This window comes from Somniosus microcephalus, chromosome 24 (genome assembly GCF_052327205.1).
Source record: "Somniosus microcephalus isolate GS21.2 chromosome 24, FLI_Smic_1.0, whole genome shotgun sequence".
NCBI lineage: Eukaryota > Metazoa > Chordata > Chondrichthyes > Squaliformes > Somniosidae > Somniosus > Somniosus microcephalus.
In genome coordinates, this window is record NC_141010.1 from 54,603,630 (window position 1) to 54,628,410 (window position 24,781).

Consider the following 24,781-nt stretch of genomic DNA (forward strand, 5'->3'; position numbering starts at 1 on the left):
GATTCCTGTGAGGAGTCTGGCTGCTCAGGCTCTTCCTTCTGCACCATGGGGACGGGGCTCTCTGGTCCTGTGGGGGAGTGAAGGAAAAAGTTAGAGGTGATGCCAAGGTTACATGCACATTGCATTTTGCAGATGATCATATGTCCATATGATGTAGCTTCAGAATTATCATCAGCGAGTCATGCAATGTCAATGAGAGATGGAAAACTATTCTGTCACCAGCTTGCGTGGATGCTCCTGCCTGTCCTTCCCACAACGTCCACATCTCGGTCAGCCCCGGCAATCTCCAGGGCGCCTTCCTCCCAGGGGGTGAGCTGGGCTAATGAGGGCGGCCTTCCTCCTGTCCTGGCTCGTGCTCTCTGTTGTGAGCTCTCTTTTCCTGCAATGAGGGAGACAAGTGGAGGTTGAGTGAGAATGAAGGAGTGAGTACAGAGATTGTATAGCATAGATACTTAAAAGGAGACAAAGATGGAGTGAGGTTGCAATACCAAGGGCCTTCCCTGTGGTCAGTTGTGGTCAAAGCATCAGAGTGAGGGAATGTGAGGGCTGCATGGTGGCATAGTTCTGTGAATGTGAGCATAGAGAGAGGGAATGGGTAAGGGTGCATGGATGTGTGTCTCTAGTGGGATGTGCAGGAAGAAATTGCTAAAGCTGATTGCTGGTGAGGAAAGGCAATGGGGATGAAATTGAGGGTGATGAAAACATCAAACAGTACTTACTTTTCCAGTGCGGAGGTGGTCATGGAATCTTTTCCTGCACTGCAACCATGTTCTTCGTGTGAGCCCCAAGCAGTTGACTTGACCTGCCACCTCTAGCCCCACAGCCTTGGTCTGGCTGGGAGGCCTCTTCCTCACTGAAGAAAGGAAGAGGACCTCCCTGTGGACCCTAACACCATCCAGTAATGCCTGTAGTGAAGCCTCACCAAATTTGTGCGCAGATCTGGCCCTCCTGCTGGCCGTTCCTCCTGCAGGCTCCTGTGCCATCTTAATGTTGAAGGTTGGAAGACTGCAGAGGAAGCAAGGCTTGCTGTGGACCTTAAAAGCAGCAGCAATGATGTCATATTCTGCGACTTTCTGACTGGAAATACTCAATTGCCCAGGCTTCCCACACGTTGGAAATCAATTGGACAATTGTTAAATTTGCATCAATCTCTCAGACCCATTTACAATCGTGTCAGAATCACTAAATTCGGGGAACCCGACAATTCCCCACACCTGAGTTAAAATTGACCCCATATTCTTCCTTAAGCTCAAGTTACTTCTGCAAAGCAAGCAGATTGTGATTAGTGACTGAGACTTTCCCAATGGTTTTTAGCTGTCAGCTATTTTACGATTCACACATTACATACTTACTGAATACATATTTTTCTTCTACCTATGTCCAACACTTACTGATAATTATAAATTTTAATTACTTCACTAGAGGCTGTACTTTGAAAGTGTAAGTAACAGTTTCATTTAAAGTCACAAATATATTCAATAAAAAAAGCAATGACAGCATTTAACATTTAAATAAAATGAAACATTAAAGAATTGAAGGATTTGCCCCCTCGCATCTGTGCCTGAGGATCAAAGGAGGTGGATTGTGCAAAAGGTGACACCCTACTGTCTCCTGCGCTTTCCCGTGACTGGAGCCCTCTGCTGCCAATTGAAAGGCCCCTGTGTGCCATCTCTTGCCCTTCAGCAATTGTCTCCTGACGGGGTTGCTGCTGCTGAAAGGCGACGTTTGCTTGCATCAGGACTGGCGGAGCTGCTGTCTCATGGGCCTGCACTGTGTCTGCGCTGGGAGCAGGTAAGGGCGGCTCTGCGGGAGTCAAAGTAATGGCAGCAGAAACTAGTTCAAGCAACTGCAAGAGTCGAACAAGAGACTCATTTATCTGTAAGCGCCATAGTAACATGATCTGGATTTTGCAACTGCAATAGTATCTGGTTAAGTGACAGTTACATCTTTACCAAGAACATCAATTCCCTGCCTGATGGAGGCAAGAGAGTCTGCTTTCTTCCCATGAAGAGTACACATCTCTTGACTCAACCCTTCAATCTGTTGCACCTGAGCTTCTGTTATTCCATAGCGTTGAACGTCTTTCGGCTTCTCCCACCTGCTCGGCATTATCCGGCTGGTGTCTGGCTGTGGAGCGACAGTCATCTGTGCCTCGCACCGAGCCAGAGGGGCCAGGAGATGGAGAGGTACTGTGCAGCCACCCAGGGTCCGTACCCTCCTATTCCACTAGCTGACAAAGTGCAAATTCATCCTCCTTCTCCACCTCATTCTCCATCCCCATGCCCTCTGCGGCCACAGACTCAACACACGCTTCATCCCGTGTGTGCGAAGTAGGTTGTCCACCTGTGGAAAGGAGACAGTAAACATTTGCAAAGGTAAAGCATGATCTGCCACATCACAGGAGCTGATATTCAACACACACCACATTTTTAAACATAGCTGGCCAGACCAACTCACCTTTCCTTATCCCAATGTCTGTGCAGCAGGCACTGTACAGCCACTACTAATTTCAAGCAGCTGCTCGGATAAATCCCTTAGTGTGACAACACCACCGCCTGTCGGTGCACATTCTCTGGCGTTGTTAACAATTTTACACTCAAATTAAGACAGAAAATATGAAACGTCATGAAACTGCAGCTTTTTCTGCAGAGACCACCCACCTGCATTTGAGACAGGGACACCATCTGCTTTGGAGATGTTTTTTTCACTCCTAATTGAAATTTTACAACTCAAACCTGTGGAGTTAAGGTAAGAGCACACTTGATGACCCTGAGCTGGCCCCAAAGCGCTAACATTTTATGGCAAGCTCACATGCCTGGATAATGAAGTCACTTGACATCACACATGCATCAAGCAGCTTTTTAAAAATAGTTTCAGTTGAAGTTAAATATTAGTTAACTTTTCTAAACTGTACAAACCTTGGCAGATCGCATTAAATCATTAAATTTTTTGCTGCATTGTTCCGCTGTCTGTGGAATGGTGGAGTTAGCGTTGACAGCCTGGGCAACTTCTGACCCAAGCTATCATCTGTCCTTTGCGCGGCGCGCTGGACTTCTCATTTCCCAAGGATCCACGAGCGCTTCACCTCAACCTCATTTGAGGAATGTGCTGATGTCATTGTCACTGAAATTCTGAGCTCTCTTAATGATGTGAACTGTGCTCATTTCACGTTGCTGATTAATTTAAATGAATGAAAGTGTTCAGGGCTTTTAAAACTTTTTTTGGCAAAAGATTCCAAAATCAATAGAACAACTTGCCATGCAGTTTTCCAGCTGCTTTCAGTTGTTGATGCTTCTGAAGAGTTGAGAAAAATTGGGGGCGTGTCCTATGCAAATATAAGTTGAGGGCGGGTCTCCCCTATGCTCGGCACCCTAGGATCCGCGCACACTGCGCTCCTGGACGGCGTGACGTCAGACGCTGCCCAGGGGTCCTCGGGATTGCAACAGAACTTTACGTGGGCCCAGAGCATTAAGATCGGCACGGTTCTTGCAGGTCGGGGGTGATGTAAGAAAAAGGAGACTTACCATCAAGTAACTTTAAAGTAAGCTTTAAGTAACTTATAAACACACTATATACACAAGAGAGGTCTTTACCATACCTCTGGTAGAAGCCTCTTACAATACTGAACAGACCAGTATTTATACCAGTCCAACAGGAAGTGAGGTATGTACACAGTTCATAGTTCACAGGAAGTGATGACATAACTTCCCGGAAGTTATCATTTTTATCACATTCGTCCCTCCTGCAGGATTAGGAGGCTGTGGTCTACCTTTTGGTCCGCAGCCGCCGAACAAGGAAGAGTCGCACCCGTTTGGATTCCCGTCGTAGAGGGTCGCTGGTCCGCTTACATGCGGTTGGCCATTGGTCAGAGTCTGTGTGGCCTGGATTGCCCTGTGAAGGGTCGGGGAGATCATGGCTTCGAGTACGAGCCCCAATAGGTTCAAAGTCGGACTGCCTCTGTTCAGAGGGAGGTGCAGAGCTGGTCTGTGGCGGATCAGTACTTTCATGCGCGGTACTGGGAGGGTCGCAACCTTGAGCACGGGGTTCTACCGGCACCAAGCTAGTTGGTGTCCGATCAGGATCCTGGAGAGGGGTACCCGATAGGTCCCAAGAGTTTCCTGGTGAAATGCCAGATCCCGTAATGATACGGTAGATTCTCGGCCGTCGGAATATCGTATGTTTGCATAGGTGGGGTTGGCATCGGTTAGTTCGACCTCGTCTACAAGAGGGTCATTTTTAGACGTCCGAACGTATCTTCGGAGTAATACAGGTCCAGGAGTAGTTAGCCATGACGGGAGTGATGTCCCATGAGATGAGCGACGCTGGAATCCAAAGAACCGCTCATGAGGTGTAGTATTTGTGGCTGTAGAAAGCAGGGACCGTATAGAGTGCAATGCATCCGGAAGCACTGTTTCCCATTGCTGGTCTGGTAGGCCCCGAGATCTTAAAGCGAGACGTACGGAATTCCAGATGATACCGTTATACCTCTCTACCTGCCCATTTCCGATGGGATGGTATGGTGTTGTTTTGCTTGTAGCAATTCCCCGTTCTGAGGGGTAGTCCTTGAGTTCCCTTGACATAAAGGATGGACCCCGATCTGAGTGAATATAAGCCGGCATGCCACAGAGAGAAAATACCTGCTCAAGGCAGCAGATTGGAGCAGGGGAAGGCAAACGGAAAACGTGAATATTCGTCGATCATGGTGAGCAAATATGTGTTCCGAGTTGAAGAGGGCACTGGGCCCTTAAAATCGATGCTAAGTCGTTGCATCGGTTGGGTTGCATGTACGAGTATACCATCTGAGGGGCGGAAGAACTGAGGTTTTAATTCCGCACAAAGCCGGCATTCTGAGCATATTTTCTTTACATCTCCAGTGGAAAAAGGGAGATTCCGTGATCGTACGAAATGTAGCATGCGCGTAACGCCAGGATGACACATACCATTGTGGACATCCATGAGAGTGGAGGATGACATAGTGGAGCAGAATGCCCGTGTGAGGGTGTCCGGGGCCACATTCTCCTTGCCAGGCCGATAGAGAATGGTATAACCAAAAGAGGCCAGTTCCATCCTCCAAAGTTGTATTTTATTATTCTTAATTTTGGTTCGTTTTCGATTATCGAGCATGAAGGCGACTGATCGTTGGTCCGTGATCAATGTAAAGTGCTGGCGAGCTAGAAAATGGTTCCACTTCCGTACTGCCTCTATGATGGCTGTGGCTTCTTTCTCAACCGGAGGATAATGTAGCTCGGCACCTTGTAAGGTCCTGGACATAAATGCTACAGGACGACCTTCCTGATTCAGAGTAGCCGAGATCGCCACCTCCGAGGCATCACATTCAACCACGAAAGGGAGATTCTCATCAATGGAGTGAAGAGCCGCTTTCTCCAACTGTTTTTTGAGAAGGTTAAAGGCTGCAACAGCCACTGTTCCCAGTGGAAATGATCTAGCATGCAGCAAGGGTTGGATTTTGTCCGAAAAATGAGGAATCCATTTAGCGTAGTATACAAACAGACCGAGAGCCCGACGTAAAGAAGCCGGATTCTTAGGTGACGGGAGCTCTTGGAGCGGGCGAAGTCTTTCTGGGTCTGGCTTAATGATACCATTGCCTACGCAGTAGCCAAGGATGTTGATGGTCGGTTGCGACTCAACAGATTTGGATTCATTCAGGGTCAAATTACGGCGATGGAGGGCATCCCGAAATTTTTGGAGGTTGGAGTCGTGTTCCTGTTGATCGTGACCTGCAATGGTAATGTTATCAAGATAGGGAAAAGTGTCCCTTAGGTTTTCCTGCTTAACCAGGCCATCCATTGCCCGTTGAAAGACAGCCACTCCATTAGTAACCCCGAATGGGAGGCGACGAAATTGGTACAGCCGTCCATTAGCCTCAAAGGCTGTGTACTGCTTATCTGAGACCTTCAAGGGTAACTGATAGGCACTTTTTAAATCGTAAGTTGAGAACACTTTGTATTCGGCCAGTTTATTAACCAGATCATCAATGCGTGGCAATGGGTAGGCGTCCAAGTCGGTATATTGATTGATGGTTTGCGAATAATCGATGCATAGTCGCTGTTTGTGAGGTTTTAGAGGGTTCTTGACAATGACGACTTGAGCCCGCCAGGGCGACGAACATGGTTCAATGATATCCTCTGCTAGAAGTCGAGAGATTTCAGCTGCAATAAAAGATTGGTCTTCCTGATTAAAGCGCCGCGACTTCATTATTATCGGTTGGCATTGAGGCGGAATACTGGCAAATAATGAGGGTTCATCAAGTGAAGCTGCTGATAATGCACAAAATGGTAATTTAGACGGTATATTAGAAATAGTAAGTCCAGGTTTGGATCCACCAAACTCAATGGTGAGTTTCTTATGCTGTTTTTGGAAGTCCAGCCCTAAGAGGAGATCACTACATAAGTCCTTGAGCACCGAAAGTTGGGTGGAGGGATACATACGACCATGAAGTGTCATATATCAACAACACAAAAGCCGGAGATTCTGGTATAAAGTGATGACTGGGCCATCGCAATTGCCTGGTCCGATGGGAAGACATGTAGCTTCAATTTTGCAACAATCTGTTCCTTAATGAAACTATCAGTACTTCCTGAGTCAATTAAGGCATCTAAGGTATGCCCTTTAATTGAAATTTTTGTGGCTGCATGAGACAGGTTCTGTGGGCAAGCAGCTGTAATTGGTGTCGTTGCACAGAGAGTGACTAAAACTCTCGGTGTGCTTCTTCGGGAGAGAGCTCGAGAGGAAGCTTGATAGGCCCTAATTGGGGCAGTTCGGTAGGCCTTAGCTGGATTGGCCCTCGTAGAGGCCCTTGATAGGCAAACTTTAGCAAAGTGTCCTTTTTTCCCGCAATAACTGCAGATTGCATTGCGAGCAGGGCAGGTTTTCCTAGGGTGAAAAGCATCTCCACAAAAGAAGCATTCCTTCCTAGATTGCCAAGAGGCTGCTAAAGTGGGGTCGTCCTCCTCTTCTTCATCAGAATTATCAGAATTAGATTCCCCCATGATAGGGTTCACCTGAGACCGCTTGAATTGTCTGGTTGCAGCTACAGCAGCAGATCGAGATCTGGGCAGCTGATAGAGGTCTGCATTTCCCTTTGCCAAATCCAGTGAACAAGCTAGGTCAAAAGCTTTTTGTAGCTCAAGTGTTTTACTTTCTAGTAGACGCTGGCATATAAATGGAGAGGCAATCCCGCAGATGAAAGCATCACGAATCATTTCTTGGCGGTACGGCTCAGCTGAGGCTGCCTGAAAGTTACAATCTACGCTGAGCCTGCGAAGTTCTTGCAGGAATTCGTCAATTGATTCCCCTGGCCCTTGTCGGGCTGTGGCCAGTAGATGTCTAGCATAGACCTCATTTGGGGTCTTCGCATACAGTTTCTTAAGTGCCCGAATCACCTCTTCGTAATTATCCCATTCATCAACATATTCGAACACTTTTGGGGTCACATAATTGACAAGTATCTTCAATTTAGCAGGAGCATCCGCTTTACATTCATCCAGAAAATTCTCAAAAGTACAATACCAATGCTTCCATACCCTGCCAGCTGCTGGTGTATTCAGGTCCAAGTCCAGACGAATAGGTCTAAGGATTTTCTCCATGATGGGTGGTTCCCTGGATCCTTAACTTCCGAGTTTGTCTGAAGGTCTAGTATTTGTCAGTGTAAATATTAAGTTACTTAAATTGATGTAAGAAAAAGGAGACTTACCATCAAGTAACTTTAAAGTAAGCTTTAAGTAACTTATAAACACACTATATACACAAGAGAGGTCTTTACCATGCCTCTGGTAGAAGCCTCTTACAATACTGAACAGACCAGTATTTATACCAGTCCAACAGGAAGTGACATATGACAGGAAGTGAGGTATGTACACAGTTCATAGTTCATAGTTCACAGGAAATGATGACATAACTTCCCGGAAGTTATCATTTTTATCACAGGGGGCTTCCACCCGCGGGAATCCTCCGCGCGGAATATCCGGGACATACTCAGTGGTGGTCCAACAATAGACACCCTGTTCCTTATAAACAACGGTGGTATATTGAGTTGACCTTACGGCAGTGACCAGACACTGATACCTGGACATCCTTGTCAAGTTTGTAGGGGGTGGTGTGTGGAGTCAGCTTCACCTCTGACTTGTGAGCAGTTCGAATCGCTCCCATCCCCTTGGCTCTAGACCTTGGACTTATTTGGGGGTTGTGATAAAAGTGCAGCAAACAATTGATTTTGGTGCAAGAACTTTGATCTTTATTTGAGAAAGAAAATACAACACAATAATAACTCTCTCTCTCTCAAAATGGGGAAAACACTTCAACATACACGAGGGAAAAATTACAGTAGACAAATATCTCACCCCTCCCAATCCCACCTTACTAGCTAAGTTAGGCTCTGAAAGGACCAGGGATAATGCTCACCAAAACGACTCCTTGACATTTGTAGAGTGGAAAAACTTGCGAATCTTTGGTTTTCTTTGGTCGCGGTGGCCCAATATTACCTAGTTGGCTGATGTTCGGTTGGTTGTTTCATAAGGCCCTTGTTGCCGCGAGGTGTCCGATGGTCACTGAAACTGTTGCTCTGGTTTCTTGTGTGTAACTGCTTCGAGATGCTTGCATTTACTGAACTTGGAACTCACTGTACTTCTTGAACTCCCACCTTGCTGAACTGCTTTCAACTGTTTGAACTGTTCTGCTGAAACCTTCCTGATGAGTCTTTCGAACTTCTTGACTTCTGTCTTTAGAAAATAGGCTTTCAATTATACTAATTGGGGCCTCCTAATCTGAGTAAGTTGTTTAAAGTGGTTTCGGGATGGTTCCTTGGGCTGTTGAAGTTTTTACGAATGTGTGAAGTGGTTTCTGGATGGCTTTCCTGAGCTGTTGAGCTCTTCTCTAATTGTAGTGAATTGTCCTCAAGCTTTGAGTTTCCTGTGGGGCCTGAGATTCTTTGTAGGTTGGCTAAATGATTTGGTTTATGCATGGTTTTTGGATGGGTCTTGTGAGGCTGTTCTTCTGTGGGTCTATTTTCCCTGATTAACCTGGACCTGGGGAATCCTCAGAACAGCACCAGGCTTCACTATTTTCTGGCATCCCCTTCACAGGACGTGGGGTGTGGGGGACCCCGAGGGACCCCTCTCGCTACTTATGCCCACGTGAGTCTCTGCCAACTTTGCATACCGCAGCTTAGATGCTCCTTTTTTCTAGATCGTAATTCCTGTTCTGATCATCCACCCACAAGATGGTGATCCAGTGTCGACTGTCTTGGCTGCTCAGTGCCTGGATTTGCCAGCTCTTGACCTCCTTTCCTGGCTGCTGCCAGCTGCTCAAAGTTCTGAAACGTCTTTATCTCTGGCCTCATCCTTTGATCCTGGATTCTGAATCCCCACCAGCATTGGACACCAACACTCAACACCATCACTTCTGAACCGGATACTCCACTAAGGCAGGGGTTCTCAACCGGGAGTGGTCCGCAGCCCCCTAGGTGTCCACGAGAAGGTTTTGGGAGTGGGGGGGGGGGGGCGCTTGCCAGAAATAAAATTTGAGCTGATCCTACCCTCTGCCCAGCATGACCTCATTGACTGGCAGTGATGCTCTTTGCCCACATCGCTGCCCTCCAGCTATAAATAAAGGTGCAAACAGCTCAGTGCAACCAATAAGGATTGAGGGCAGCTCCATCAGAAGTCGGGAGTATTTTGGCCTGCTACAGTGTAGCTCACACAGCCGCAACATGCCCATAGACTGGCATGAGTGGTCGGGGCATCATTCTCTTTCTCCCCCCCGCCCCCCCCCCCCCCCCCACTCGAGGTGGCGAGAAGCTGGCGCAGACCCTTTGAGCAAACCTGGACCACATGGAATTAGATGTACTGGATGAAGTGCTGAGCCGACCCAGGTGCTGACTGCAGCGGAGAGCTGAACGCACAGGAACCGTATAGAACCTGAAGTGTGCAACAATGGCAAAAAAATGAATCTATCTGCGTGTAAATGGCATCTGGGAATGGAAGGGTGTCCCTGAGCTGGAGTGCCTAGGCTCGTGGCTGTGGCAGTGGAGGTCCCGGTAGAGTGGGAGGGATGCTGGAAATTAATATTGATTTTTGGGGGGGGTGGACCGAGGCTGACCCTCACCGGGCTGCATGTGTTTCATATCACTTTCTGCTTGTGTTATTAAAACTGGATTCCAATTTAATAACTTTTGGAAAGCAAACTGAATATATATTGTGACATTTCTTTCAAAGGTGACTGCAGTACAAGCTGGGTTTCTTCCTGTAGCACAGCCGCTGCCACCCTCTTGCCCCGTGTCTCTGCCTCCTGCACGGTCCTGTTAGACTATTGGTTGCATGTTTGCCAGTGTTTTTGTTTAAATTAACAAACCCCTTTGAGAACTTTGATACACTTCTTAACCTTGTAAAAATGATTTTTTATAGACCTCTCCGCTCCGCTTATGTCGAGTTCTGTGTAGTTTTAGAAACCTGCAGATCTTTGTGGGGATACGTGATTTATAATTTTCTGATGAAAGCTGAGGGCAAATTCCTCGGGACATTTTCCCGCCCTGCTGGAAGCTCAAATTTCCCGGTCAGTTTTACCAAAAATACTTTGCAGCCCATCCATTGAATGCCAGGGGGCCACCACTTACAAGTCTTGAGTAAACTGATTTTGGTGCGAACAAAATGTGGTCCTCAGGCCTTTCCACAAGATCATGATTACTGTAGGGGGTTTTGCTACTTGCTTTGGACAGTTGGTTGTGCCTCCTGCTGCCTTGTCTCTGAGCGGTTTGAATCGCTCACTCCTTAGTTCTGATCCCCGGGCTTATTGGCAGATAGCGATATAGACAAACGAGCAGACCAGTGGTTTGGTACATAAAAAAACAATTTATTAACAGAAAATAACAAAACAATACTATACAAAAAGATGATATGAATGCAGCACACTTACACTTAACAGGGGAGGAGAAAACAGCGCATCGAGGGGAAAATGGCTAAAATGACAATTCAGCAATCCCCTTAACTCCCACCCTCTACGCCTGGCTAGATTATCTTGCGATGGGTCAGAAGTATAATGCTCACCGGTCTGAGATGTTGAATGAAAGCCTTGCTCCTTTGCCCTGTTGCCTGCCGATGTCACGTGGTCCCGCTGTTGCACAGACTTCACCGTCCAGGTAGAGATACCCCAGTAATTAAAAGGTCTGTGACAAGGTATCCGACCTCTCTGGACGGGCTCTCCTTCGATGGTCGTCTGCCTTGGTTGATGGCGAGGCTGGGCGCAGGAGGCGAGGTGAGAGAATGGCTTCTCGAGAGGCTAGTTATACCCCCCTCGGTAGCCCTTATCTGCTCAGCAAATCAGTACAGTCCTTTGTATGATTTGGGTGAGCTTGTTTAAAACAAACGTTATCGATCTTGGCCCATCGACTTGGATGGCCGGTAATCGGTTCCTGCCGGTTCTGCAACTGCCCTCCTTTGTCCAACAGGTTCTTTGATGGGGGCCGGCCCCGTCTCGACGGCCCCGCTGATTATTTTGATTGTTTGAGCAAACACCTTGATGGCCTTTTATGCGTAGGTCTGATTTGTAATTGGATTTGTCCCCAATGCATATGCAAAAGTCTTGTCTGGTTTCGTGATCTCCTTTCTGCAGACATTGAAATACACAAGCTGTTAGCTTGCCAGGGTCCGAATTGAAACTGACAGGCTTTCGGTCACGAGGTCTGACCGCAGCCATTTTGTCGTGCCCTGGATTTTAAAACTCAGTCTGACCAGGGTTTCTTTTAAAAACCAAATAAATCTTCCGGAGGCTGGGAGGGAGGGAGGAGATGTATGACATTTTCGAATCCTTCATTACCGGTTTCTAATGTCCCATTTAACTCGCCTATGTTCGATATGTGTGAAATAAGGAAACAGAATTGTTGCTCTGCCCCAGCAACAAATTTCACATTGTGAAACAAATATAATTGTTTAATTGTATAACTAATTTTTATACAGCAAAAATACAGGGGGTCTGTATGGAATTCTTAACACGTCCGTCAGGGAGACCTCAAACAAAAAGGTTGTGAACCCCTGTACTAAGGACCGCCGTGCCCCTCTCCATCCTCCTGTCATTGTTTCCTACCCTATCCCATCGGGCCCCCTGCAGATTCAATTCATTTATTAAGAAATGACAGGACCTTGTCCAGAATATTCCCTGATCCTCCCATCATTAACTGGAGATCCCTTTCAGGTTGTAACCCCTAAGAGGATACACACCACTCTGGCCGATGGCCACGATTTCTCCTACCTGGACGGGGAGATGGCGGTGGCGAACCCGCTCCTGCGGCAATCCCGGCCAAAAATAAGACCTTCCCGTTAAGGGCCTTGTTAGGCCCGCCCTGTGCGTTTCCTGTTCCAATTAATGGCAGCTGTTCCGGTGACCCACTTCTTGCCGGTGTATTTAAAGGGACCATGGCCCCATTTGCTGACAGTTGGATTTTCTTTCGTGAAGCTTGTGTTAGTGAGGGGAGGTCTGTACCATGATGTCTGAAAGGCAGAGATCTGCACCTCGGTTCAATGCTGAGTCCCTCCAGCATCTTGTTGAGGGAGTGAGGGCATATAGGGAGGTTCTCTTCCCTGCGGATGGCAGGAAGAAGCCTCCCCTGCAGACTAAATCAACGTGGCTTAATATAGCCGAAGAGATGACGACGAATTCAGTAGTGCATCGCACCTGGGTACAGTGCAGGAAAAAGTTTAATCTTCTAAGATCAGGAAAAGTAAGTATACTTGATGCTGTGCCTGTCGTCACATCCCCACCACTGCACTGCCAACCATACTCCTGCACAAAGTGACTCAGCCCAAGATCCCCTTCGACTTTCATCCATCGGTCTCTCTCTTTACATTACAAGGTCCCCATCTTAATTTCCACCCCTCACACTCAGCATCATCGTTATACAATGAAAGCAAGTAACAGCACAAAAGGAGGCAACTTGGTATCGCCAAGCCACTCCATCAGTCTCCCTGTGAAGCTGATGGTCATTCCATCAGTCTCTTTAAACCTTCTCTTTGCCTCCTCGCAGGAAAAGATTGCCCACAAGGACAGGGAGAGCGAGGAGTCCCTCAGTCCATCTTTCATTTGCCAAGTGCAGAGGAGGCAGTACTCGATACTGCTGGTGTGGTGGGAGGTTCCAGAAGTGGGTGACTGAGGGGCTCAATAAAAGAAGCTGGTGACAGAATTATTATCCAGAGGACGACCGCCAAAAGCATCTAAGCAGTTGTAGCAGGGAGGCGAGGAGGCTGCCTCTACCTCTGCAGGCCAATTAAGGGCCACCTGGCAACAGGTGACGTCACAGATTGACATTTCATCTGTCAAGAGCATTTGACAGATGAAATATCAGCGCTTGACAGCTCTTTGAAGCTGTCAAACACTGACAATCTGTACACTAAGTTAATTCCTTCCTCTCAGGCTGGTTTAGAGATCTGTCCAGAACAGAGAGCTGAATGCCGCAACCTTTGATAGCTCCGGCCATTCTGCTTTCTGTGCCGGTGAGATGAGGGACACCCGAGACCTGAAGGAAGGAAGGCTGTAAAGATAAGAAACTTATTTAAACACTTTACCACCAAACACACTTACCTCTGCACACATCACTCACCTGAACACCGGACATCTCGAACCCTCCAAGCACCACATAGAAGCACCTGGAAAAGAAAGATCCCACACAAGTCTCAAAGGTTTTCACTTGGGGGGTGTGATGGTTGTAAAAAATATGGAGCAATGTAATTGAAACCTTTATTTCTCTCACTTTGCAGTCGCAGCCAAGTGTGGGCTAGAATGGAGGTGGCAGTGTATGGTCAGGGCTGATTGGACATGCAGCAATGGTGCTGATGATGAAGAAGGAAGTAGTCATTGGTTTATGTTGCTGGTGTGGGCTGATGCCAAAATGTGGATGCCTGTGCCAGGCAAATGTGACATCCACAAAGTTACTGGAACCTGGCATTTGAGGGCGTCCCTGGTGTAGGACGTGCGGAATTACCCCTCGCCCCGTCCAACAGGTTAGAGAGTTTGGACTTGAGACTTGGAAAAATTACACCAGACACACGGGTTCTGCCTTTTAAGCTTTTTATTGTTCTTAAGACAGATTCAAAACCCCAACCACTATTCGAGCAGTACACCAAGAATGTTACAAGAAATCATACCAACAACCACCCACAGATGATCAGTCCAGCGTTGATTGTCGGCCACTTCCTTTTGACTGCAGCAGCTCTTCACCTTGAGATGATCAGCCAGGCCCCTCCTTCCGACTGCAGTGCTGATATTTTAGTCACTTTTTAAATTAGTTTTCCTTGCCTTTTTCAGTAAATCATCACTCAGAGATTGAGATATTCCTTTCAATGTTCGATCCATGTTGTTTGAGCTGTCAAACTTTCACACTCTCTCATCCTGTGTGGTTACCTGTTCATTCACTCAAGTTTATATAGAAAAATAGAAGATAGGAGTAGGCCATTCGGCCCCTCGAGCCTGCTCTGCCATTCAATGTGATCATGGCTGGTCATCCAAATTCAGTACCCTGTCCTTGCTTTCTCCCCAGATCCCTTGATCCCCTTAGCCTTAAGAAATATATCTAACTCCTTCATGAATATATTTAATGAATTGGCCTCCACCACCTTCTGTGGTAGAGAATTCCACAGGTTCACTACTCGGTCCTAAATGGCTTACCCCTTATCCTTAGACTGTGACCCCTGGTTCTGGACTCCCCTGCCATCGGGAACAGCCTTCCTGCATCTAGTCTGTCTAGTCCTATTAGAATTTTATAAGATTCAATGAGATCCCCTCTCATTCTTCTAAACTCCAGCGAATATAAGCCTAATTGACCCAATCTCTCCTTCATAAGTCATTCCTGCCATCCCAGCTTTCAGTCTGGTGAATCTTCGCTGCACTCCCTCTGTAGTGTATGTATCCGTCTACCTTTTAAGAAAACCATTGTATGTAACCGTTCACCTTTAAGGGAACTATTTTAGGTGTGGCACTACTTTGTTGGCTTCTGTATACTGTAATACCGACGGTGACCACACCGGCATATAAGTGCTGTGTCAGGATTTATTTGGCAGATTCGCCCTGACCTTCGAATAGTAAAGTCCTGTTTTAAGTTACTCTGGTAGTCTGTGTATTAATTAACTAAACAACCCACAGACTTTACACCCTCCATGGCAAGAACATCCTTCCTCAGATAAGGCGACCAAACCTGCACACAATACTCAAGGTGTGGTCTCACCAAGGCCCTGTACAACTGCAGCAAGACATCCTTGCTCCTGTGCTCGAATCTTCTCGCTATGAAGGCCAGCATACCATTTGCCGCCTTAACCGCCTGCTGCACCTGCATGCTTACCTTCAGCGACTGGTGCACAAGGACACCCAGGTCTCGTTGCACTTCCCCTTTTCCCAAACTATTGCCGTTCAGATAATCTGCCTTCCTGTTTTTGCCACCAAAGAGGATAACCTCGCATTTATCCACATTGTACTGCATCTGCCCAATCGACCAACCTGTCCAAATCGTACTGGAGTTTCTCTGCATCCTCCTCACAGCACACGCCCACCCAGCTTTGTGACGTCTGTAAACTTGGAGATATTACATCTCGTTTCCTCGTCTAGATCATTAATATATATTGTGAATAGCTGGGGTCCTAGCACCAATCCCTGTAGTACCCCACTAGTCACTGCCTGCCACTTGGAAAAAGACCCATTTATTCCAACTTTTTGCTTTGTCTGCCAACTAGTTCTCTATCCAAGAACAGTACCTTGCCCCCAATCCCATGTGCTTTAACATTGCACGCTAACCTCCTATGCGGGACCTTATCGAAAGCCTTCTGATAGTCCAAATACACCACATCCACTGGTTCTCCCTTATCTATTTTACCAGTTACATCCTTAAAAAATTCCAGTAGCTTAGTCAAGCATGATTTACCTTTTGTAAATCCATGTTGACTTTGTCTGATCCTGTCACTGTTTTCCAAGTGCGCTGCTATTACTACTTTTATAATAGACTCTAGCATTTTCCCCACTACCGATGTCAGGCTTACCGGTCTATAATTCCCCGTTTTCTCTTTAAAAAAAGATGGTAAAGAACGGGGTTACATTAGCTATCCTTCAATCCATGGGAACAGTTCCTGTCACGGTCCCAGCTGCACTTCCCTCTGCTGGTTGCCTGAGGGTGGTTTTGGAGGCCTCGGTGCGCTGCTGCCGTGCCTCTGGGCCCCTCTCCTCACCTGTTTCTCCAGTAATTGTTCTCCTCGGAGTATTTAGGCTTGTTAATAAAGCTGGTTCCTCTTTTCGTTGGACCAAGCAAAATAAACAAATCAACTGACTAAAATTGGTTGTCCAAATCGATTATGCACTCCAGTCCCTGCAGCGCCCACCGGTCGCGGAAGTACTCAAGCGTGCCAGCGGACACCGCGTGCTCCATCTCCAGGGCCACCCGGGCGCGAACATGGCCGCGGAAGAGAGGCTGGCAATCTGGTTGAATGACCACCTCGACCGCCCGCTGCCTGGACCAATTGATAGCTTCTTTAGCCAGGCCCAGGAGCAGACCCACGAGGAGGTCCTCCAACCTGCCCGCTCCGCACCGGGTGACCGTAGATCAAGAGCATGGGACTGAAGTGCAACCAAAAATCGAGGACCAGCCTCTTCAAGTAATGAAAGAGGGGCTGCAACCTCTCTCACTCCATATATACATGAAAAACGGACTCTTTCAGGCCGCAGAAAATGCAGGCGGCCTGGGAGTCCGTGAACCTATTTAAAACCAAATTGCACGGGACTGCTCCGTGCAACACCCTCCAGGCCAAATCCCCGATAGAACAAGGGAGGACTCACGCATAGAGAGCCCGCCATTGGGGACCTCTGCCTCTGCCGGATGGTAAGATGGCACGCCAAGGTGTGTCCGGGCAGCAGGCGAAGATTGCCAAGTGGAGAGTGTGTAGGAGCAGCCCGTACAGGAAACACCTCCGTGCGGAATGAAAAGGCACGGAGGGTATTTCCTCGAGACGGCTCAAGCTGTGAGGCGCCGGTTCCCGAGGGGAGTTTCGGGGCCGGGCGCCGATGAGAAATTCTGTCCGGACGGGATCGCCCCACGTGCTTGAGCCGCCTTGATACACCTAGTGGAGCCGGGGCCCAGTGCCACTTTCACCGACTCGATGGTTTTGACCGCGAGCCGGACGTTGGCCCAAGACAGGTGCCGCGCCAGCTCCTCCGGCGCCATCCAGCCCGCTCCTCCGCCATCGAGCAGGTCCCCCGACTCTAGACACCTTGCCAGGCACAGCCCTACGCTCTGCCAGCCGCCCGAACCCGCGGAGGTGTGGATTCCTGAGCAGCGGCTCCCGAAGGAGAGCCGCCACTCCTGACGGGGGAAAGAGCTCCACCTGGAAGCGACGTAGTTCCAAACCCATAGCCGTTCCTGGTAGAAGACAGGCAGCTCCCGCAGGCTGGCACGCGTGCCGCCCACCTTCACTAACGGGAGCTGCGTGTCATAATTGAGGCCATGCAGCTGGCGGAAGAAAAACTTCACCAGCGCACACCATCTCGGAGGATTCTCGACGTACAGGTATCTCTACAGCGTCTGAAGACAAAGTCGCAGCCTGGGGGCGAAGGCACACCAGCGCCTGACCGCCCTCCCTAAGCGGGAGACACAGAACCGCGGCAGAGACCCAGTGCCTCCTTTTGTCCCAGAAGAAGTTGATGAGCTTCTTCTGCATCTTGGCGACAAACGCAGGGGGAGGGATCAAAGTGACCAACCGGTACCACAACATGGCCACCAGCTGGTTTATGACCAGCGCTCGACCCCTGTAGGACAACACTTGGAGCAGTCCTGTCCAGCATCCTGAGCGAGTGGTGACTTTGGCCTCCAGCTCTTGCCAGTTCGCCAGCCAGGCGTCCTCGGCAGCGCGAAGGTAGACTCCCAAATAGAGGTGCGTGGTGCTCCAGGCGAAGGGCCTGAACTCCTCCGGCAGGAAGTCCACAACATTTCTCCCAGTTGATCTTGGCGGAGGATGCGTCCGAGTAAATCTGCTGGCATTCCCGCATCCTCCGCAAGTCAGCGGGATCCGTGACCGTGAGGAGCACATCATCGGCGTAAGCCGAGAGGACCACCTCCATGCCCGGCCCTTGCAGAGCCAGTCCCGTCAACCTGTTCCGCAAGAGGCGCAGGAAAGGCTCCACGCAAACGGCGTATAACTGACCGGACATGGGGCATCCCTGATGCATACCCCTCCCGAAGCGAAGGGGCGCTGTTAAGGACCCGTTAACTTTAATCAGACACTCTGCGGAGGCGTACAGAAGTCGGAGCCGGGCGACAAAATGCGTCCCCAACCCGAATGCGCGCAGAGTTCCGAAGAGATACTCGTGATCCACCCTGTCGAACGCCTTCTCCTGATCCAGGGAAAGGAAGGCGACTGACAGACCAGCCCTCTGGGAATGGTGGACTAGGTCCCGGACCAGATGGATGTTATCGTAGATGGTCCGGCTTGGGACCGTGTAGGACTGGTCAGGGTGGATCATGTGAGCCAGCACGGAGCCAAGGCGAGCAGACATGGCCCTGGCAAAAATGTTATAGTCCGTGCTGAGGAGGGAGACTGGGCGCCAGTTCTTAAGGAGGCGGAGATCGCCCTTCTTAGGCAGCAGGACAATAACCTCCCTGCGCCAAGAGAGGGGCATCTCCCCGGTCGTCAAACTTTCCCCCAGGACCCGCACGTAGTCGCCCCCCAAGACATCCCAAAACGCCCTGTGGAACTCCACGGTCAGTCCATCCAGCCCCGGGGGGACTTTCCCCTAGAGAGCTGGCGGAGGGCGCTGGTCAGCTCCTCCAGGCTCAGGAGCATCCAATCTCTTGGCGCCCTCCAGGCCGACCTTCGGCAGGTCATCCCACAAAACTCTGCGCACGTCCTCGTTGGACGGATCCGGAGAGAACAGAGCCCCGTAATAGGCGCGGGCCTCCGTGCTGATTCCCTCCGGATCTAAGACCAGAGATCCGTCGTCGGCCAGCACCCCAAGAGCTGCTTACGGAGCCACCACCCCCCCCCCGTCTTTTTTCCAGCGAGTAGAAGAAGGGGGAGCCGCGGTCCAGTTCCCGCAGGATCTGCATTCGCGATCTCACGTATGCGCCTTGGGACCCGACGAGCTGCAGGTCCTTCAGCGCGCCCTTCTTCTCTTCGTACACCTTCCGCAGGGCCGGGTCCTCCACGACTTGGCTGAGACAGGACTCCCGGTCGAGCACCTCCTCCTCCAACCACCCGACCTGGGCCTCCCGCCTCCTGGTCGACCCCTCCGCTTACTCCTGACAGAATAGACTGACGTGAGCCTTGCCCACGTCCCACCATAGCCTCAAGGAGGGGCAGCACCCCCCCCCCCCGCTTCCTTCTCCAGTCGGCCCAGAACCGACGAAACGAATCCTGGATCCGCGCGTCCTCCAACACGTTGTTAAAATGCCAGTACGTGGACCAACCCCCCCCCCCCCCCCCGCGCAGTGGAACGAGCTCCGCCCACAGCAGGTGGTCATTGCACGGCACCGGCCGCATGGAAGCCGCCGGAACGCAGGAGATGTACGCGCGGGAAATATAAAGGCGGTCAATTCTGGACCCTCACCCTCCAGACCGCACACTAGTGAAGTCGGGATGAAGATTTCGACAGACGTCCACCAAGTCGAAGGACCCGACCAGGTCCCTCAACTTCTCCATCGCCGCCGGGCAGCGCGGGCGGCCCAGACGGTCCCTCGCCTCGAGGGTGCAGTTAAAATCCCCCCCCCCCCAAGGATGACGCACTTGCCCACGTCGATGGAGCCCAGAAGAGCCGACACTTCTTCAAAGAAGCGCACTTGCTGTGCACCGGCCTGAGGGACATACACGTTCACTAGATGGAGCAGCACGCCCCCCAGGGGAACAGTGACCTGGAGCAAGCGGCCCGGCACGTGCTCCTTGACCCCCAAGATCTCGAGCTGAAAATGCGGGGCCAGCAAGATAGCCACCCCACTGGAAACGCTGGAGAGGTGACTCATGCTGACCCCTCCTTGCCACTCCAGGAGCCACGTGGCCTCGTCTCCCAGAACGGTGTGGGTTTCTTGCAGGAAGCACACCGCATACTTCCCGTCCCGAAGGACCGAAAGGTTATTAAATCTGCGGCGAGCCTCCCTGCTGCCGTTGATGTTGAGGCTGGCTATGGTTATCTTCATCTCAGAAGCATAGTGCAACCTCTACCTACACCTAACGGGGGGAGGGAGCACAGCCGCTAGTCAACCGCCCCTCCCTCAGCAGCCCAGTGAGGAACGACCTGAGCCGAAGCAGCTCGAGCGGGCTCATGTCCGCGCCCATGGTCTTGACGGGGGCGCGGACCGACCCGATGAGCAGCGCCAGCTCCGACCACCTGGCGAGGGCCAGCCGTGTCTTGTTCTGACGACCGTGGCGCACGGCCACAAAATCCCGGAGTTCCCCAACGGGAATGAGGGGAGACTCGGCGAGGGGCACAAGGTCATCCATCGCCTCGTCGGCGATGGAATCCAACTCGTCCTCCGCGCCCATCACCGAGTCCCCATCCTCCGGGGGGTCACCAACGGCGGCCGACCCGTCCGTCGTGCAGTGAACGGCTCGGCCGCATCGGCCGGCCCCGCCTCTGCCCGGATCCCACCCCCAGGATCGGTGGCAGAGGATTCCTCCCTGGGCTCCTCTGGGGGCGCCGGCAGTTTGGAGCCCCCCTCCACCTCAGATGCCAGAGCGACCAGAGAAATCGGAGAGAAGACAAATCCGAATTCCTCCAGGACATCCAGCGCCGGAGACAGAGAGGGCCTTCCTCTTCCCCGCCACCGGCCTCCAACCCAGCAGATGGGGTGTCTTCGGCTAAAACCTCAAACAGGTCAAGCAGCCCCTGCGAAATGTCCGGGTCGCTTTGGGCGAGCTCACTTTCCTCGAACTCACCAGACCCCAGGCCGCCTGACCCGTCGAGGGGTAACTGCACCGAAAAAAGATCTCTTTCTGCCGCGGGTTGTTCCGCGACCCCCCCCACGGGCATGGTCTCGTCCTCATCCCCGGGAGGCACGTGCTGGACAGACACATCTGCCTCAGCCTTCCGAGGGACAGGCGACCCCTGCCAAATGCTGGAGATGGTGACAGCGGTGGGGGGGAGGGAGGGAGAGGCAGAACCCGCGGCGGGCGACGACTCCCCCCTGTTCAGAGGGACGGTCCTCCTCCTCCTTCCAGGGGGTCGCGCCTTTTTAGCATGGAGGGAGCAAGGGAGACCTCCATGCCTGCAGGGGCCTCCTCCTCTGCTCCCTTCGGCGGAGCAGGTTTGTCGGGTCCCTCAGGCCCGAGCCCGGCCGCAGGTATTAACATTTCTGCCTCGGCGGTCGTGACCACAGGCTCGGGCACGAGGTCCCTCCCACCCTCGTCTGCCCCAACCAACTCCGCGATGAGCGCGGGTGTCGGGCTCCAGATTCAAGGGCTCGCCGTCCATGGGGGGACCCACCCTAAGGTGTTTGGCTTTCCCCCGCGCCTTCCTTCCGCCCGGACGCACTCCCTCCCCCCGCCGAAGGCCTTGATGGCATCGGCCTCCGACGACCGTGCATCAGTTGTTCGGGGGGCGCGGCCAGACCCGGGGAGAGGAGCGGCGGCGGCGCCAGCCTCTGCCATGCCAGACGATCTGGCGGCCTTGGATGCGGGGCAGTTCTTTCTGATGTGCCCCACCTCCTTGCAGGCGTGGCACCGCACACCATCCGCCGTCCAAAAGGCGCGATAGGCGGTCCCCTCATGGAGGACGACAAATGCCCTGTCGGTGTCCTCCTCCCACGCCAGCGGAATGAAGACCTGGCACCGGAAGGAGAAGACGTGTCGAAGGCTGGCTTCCCGGCAACCGAGCGGGATAGGTGCAATCCCCGACCTCACCTCCCCAAGTTGGCGCAAGTGGGGGAGGAGGAGCTCACCAGAAATATAGGGCGGGACGTTGGAAATAATGATCCTCCGCGCAGTGGCCTCAAGAGGGTCCACCGGCAGGAAGGTCCCGCCCACGGTGAGTCCCTTGGCGACGGCCAAGGACACCGCCCGCTCCGACCCCAGGAAGAACACAGCCTTCCCGTACATTTTTGAGGCGGCGAGGGTGGCTGAAGGGCTGACAACCCCAGCCATGGCCTTTATGCACGCTTCAATTGTCATGGTGGGGTGGATGTAGCTCTTCACCCCAAGCTTTTTTGTAATGAGTTTGAAAGGTGACGGGGCAGCAGAAGAAGCGGGAGCAGCTGTGGCTGTGGCTACCACTCCCACATAATTCCTGGCTGACCCCGCCACTGGCAAAGATGTAGTCGCCATTGTGGGGTGGTTTTTTTTTTTTTAAAGAAAAAGTTACACCCACCCCAAGTCACAGGCCTGAAGAATGTTAAAATGGCCTCGGGTTGTGTTTTTTTTTTTTTTTTTTAAAGTCCTCCCTTGAGCCGAGGGAGCTGTTTAATTAAAGGCCCACCTCTCCCCTTGTTGATTGGAATTGGGAGAGGGGCCTTCTCCCCTCTGCTCAAGCGGCAATTAATAAAAGTTAAAAAAGAGGTGCCTCTTGAGAGAGACGAGAGAGAGGGGGGTGGGAAGGAGGGAGGCCGCAAAGGCAGGGGCACCACTCAGGATGGGAGGTGGGTGGGTGTCGGCAGGGGTGCACTCCCCGATGGAAAAAAATAAAGTCTCTGTTGGTGGTCTTCAGGCAGGGGGAGAAGATGTCTTCGCCTGGGAAAGCTGGAGAATGCCCAGGCTCAGCCCTACACCAGGTCTTCGCGATGTAATTAAAGGCTTCATCTAGGCAGCTCCAGCTGACCCCGGCCAGGCAATGGAAGGGGCACTTATTAGTGATGTGTGTGGCCTAGTATACTACAAGAGCCACACACACACACAGACAGACACCCCTTGATCTTCCGGCCGGTCTTCTTTCCTCCCCCCACCTACAATACAAAGTCTTTTGGGGAATGCACCAAATGACACCCACCTGCAGATGTTCAGTTTAAGAAGTTGCTCCTTCCGTCTTTCCAAGCAGTTGGTGTGGATGCTGTTTCTCTCCCCTCTCTCCCTCAATGGAGGCCAATTTGGGGAGGCAGTGGTGGAAAGGCCTCTCCTTTTTCCTTATTCCCTCTCCTCCTCTTTCTCCAGGCACCTCAGTTGTGGATGTTGCTGCTGGTTTGTGGTAGTCTGTGGTCTCTCCTTCTCCTCCACTCCCTGGTCAAGGAGACCACCACTTTCCACTCTGCTGCAGGTCAACCAGCACCAGAGAGCAAGGCAGAGATTGAATAAAGTTGTTCCTCTTTTAAAAGAACCAAATAAAACTGTAAATAAACCGTTGAAACTTCAACTGAACCCTAAGAAATCAAATTAACATTTGGTTTTCCAGCCCAATTATGCACTCCAGTGCCCGCGGCGCCCACCGGTCACGGAAGTGATCGAGCGCGCCGGCGGACACCGCGTGCTCCATCTCCAGGGCAACCCGGGCGTGAACATAGCCGCGGAAGAGAGGGAGGCAATCCGGCCGGACGACCCCCTCGACCGCCCGCTGCCTGGACCAATTAATGACTTTCTTAGCCAGGCCCAGGAGCAGACCCATGAGGAGGTCCTCCAACCTGCCTGCTCCCCTCCGCACCGGGTGACCGTAGATCAAGAGCGTGGGACTGAAGTGCAACCAAAACTTGAGGAGCAGCCCCTTCAAATAATGGAAGAGGGGCTGCAACCTCTCACATTCAACGTATACATGGAACACGGACTCCTCAAGACCGCAGAACAAACAGGCGGTCTGGGAGTCCGTGAACCTACTTAAGAACCTAATGCACGGGACTGCCCTGTGCAACACCCTTCAGGCCAAGTCCCCAATAGAACAAGGGAGGACTCCCGCATAGAGAGCCCCCCATTGGGGACCTCTGCCTCCGTCGGAAGGCAAAACGGCACGCCACGGCGTGTCCATACAGTAGGCGAAGATGACAAAGTGGGAGGTGTGCAGGAGCAGCCCGTACAGGAAACCCCGCCGTGCGGAATGAAAAGGCACGAAGGGCATTTCCCCGAGACGGCTCAAGTTGTGAGGCGCCGGTTCCCGAGGGGGGGTTCGGGGCTGGGCGCCGACAAGGAATTCCGTCCGAACGGGGGAAAGCTCAGACGGGATCGCCCCACACGCTTGAGCCGCCTCGATACGCCTAGTGGTGCCGGGGCGCACTTTTGCCTTTATTGACTCGATGGCATCGGCCGCGACCTGGACGTTGACCCAAGCCATGCGCCTCGCCAACTCCTCCGGCGCCATCCAGCCCGCTCCTCCGCCATCGAGCAGGTCCCCGACTCGAGTCACCTTGCCAGACACAGCTCTGCGCTCCGCCATCCACCCGACCCTCCGGACGTGGAGGTGCGGATTCCTGAACAGTGGCTCCCGAAGGACAGCCACCATTCCTGTCGGGGGAGAGCTCCGCCTGGAAGCGACTTTGTTCCAAACCCGTAGAAGACAGGCAGCCCCCGCAGGTTGGCACGCGTGTCACCTACTTTCACAAACAGGAACTGCGTGTCATAATTGAGGCCGCGCAGCTGGCGGAAAAAATACATCGCCAGCGCACACCATCTTGGAGGATTCTCAACGTACAGGTATCTCTGCAGCGTCTGAAGACGGAAAGTCGCAGCCTGGGTGCGAAGGCACACCAGCGCCTGACCGCCCTCCCTAAGCGGGAGACTCAGAACTGCGGCAGCGACCCAGTGCATCCTATTGTCCCAGAAGAAGTCGACGAGCTTCTTCTGTATCTTGGCGACAAACGCAGGGGGAGGGATCAGAGTAACCAACCAATACCACAACAGGG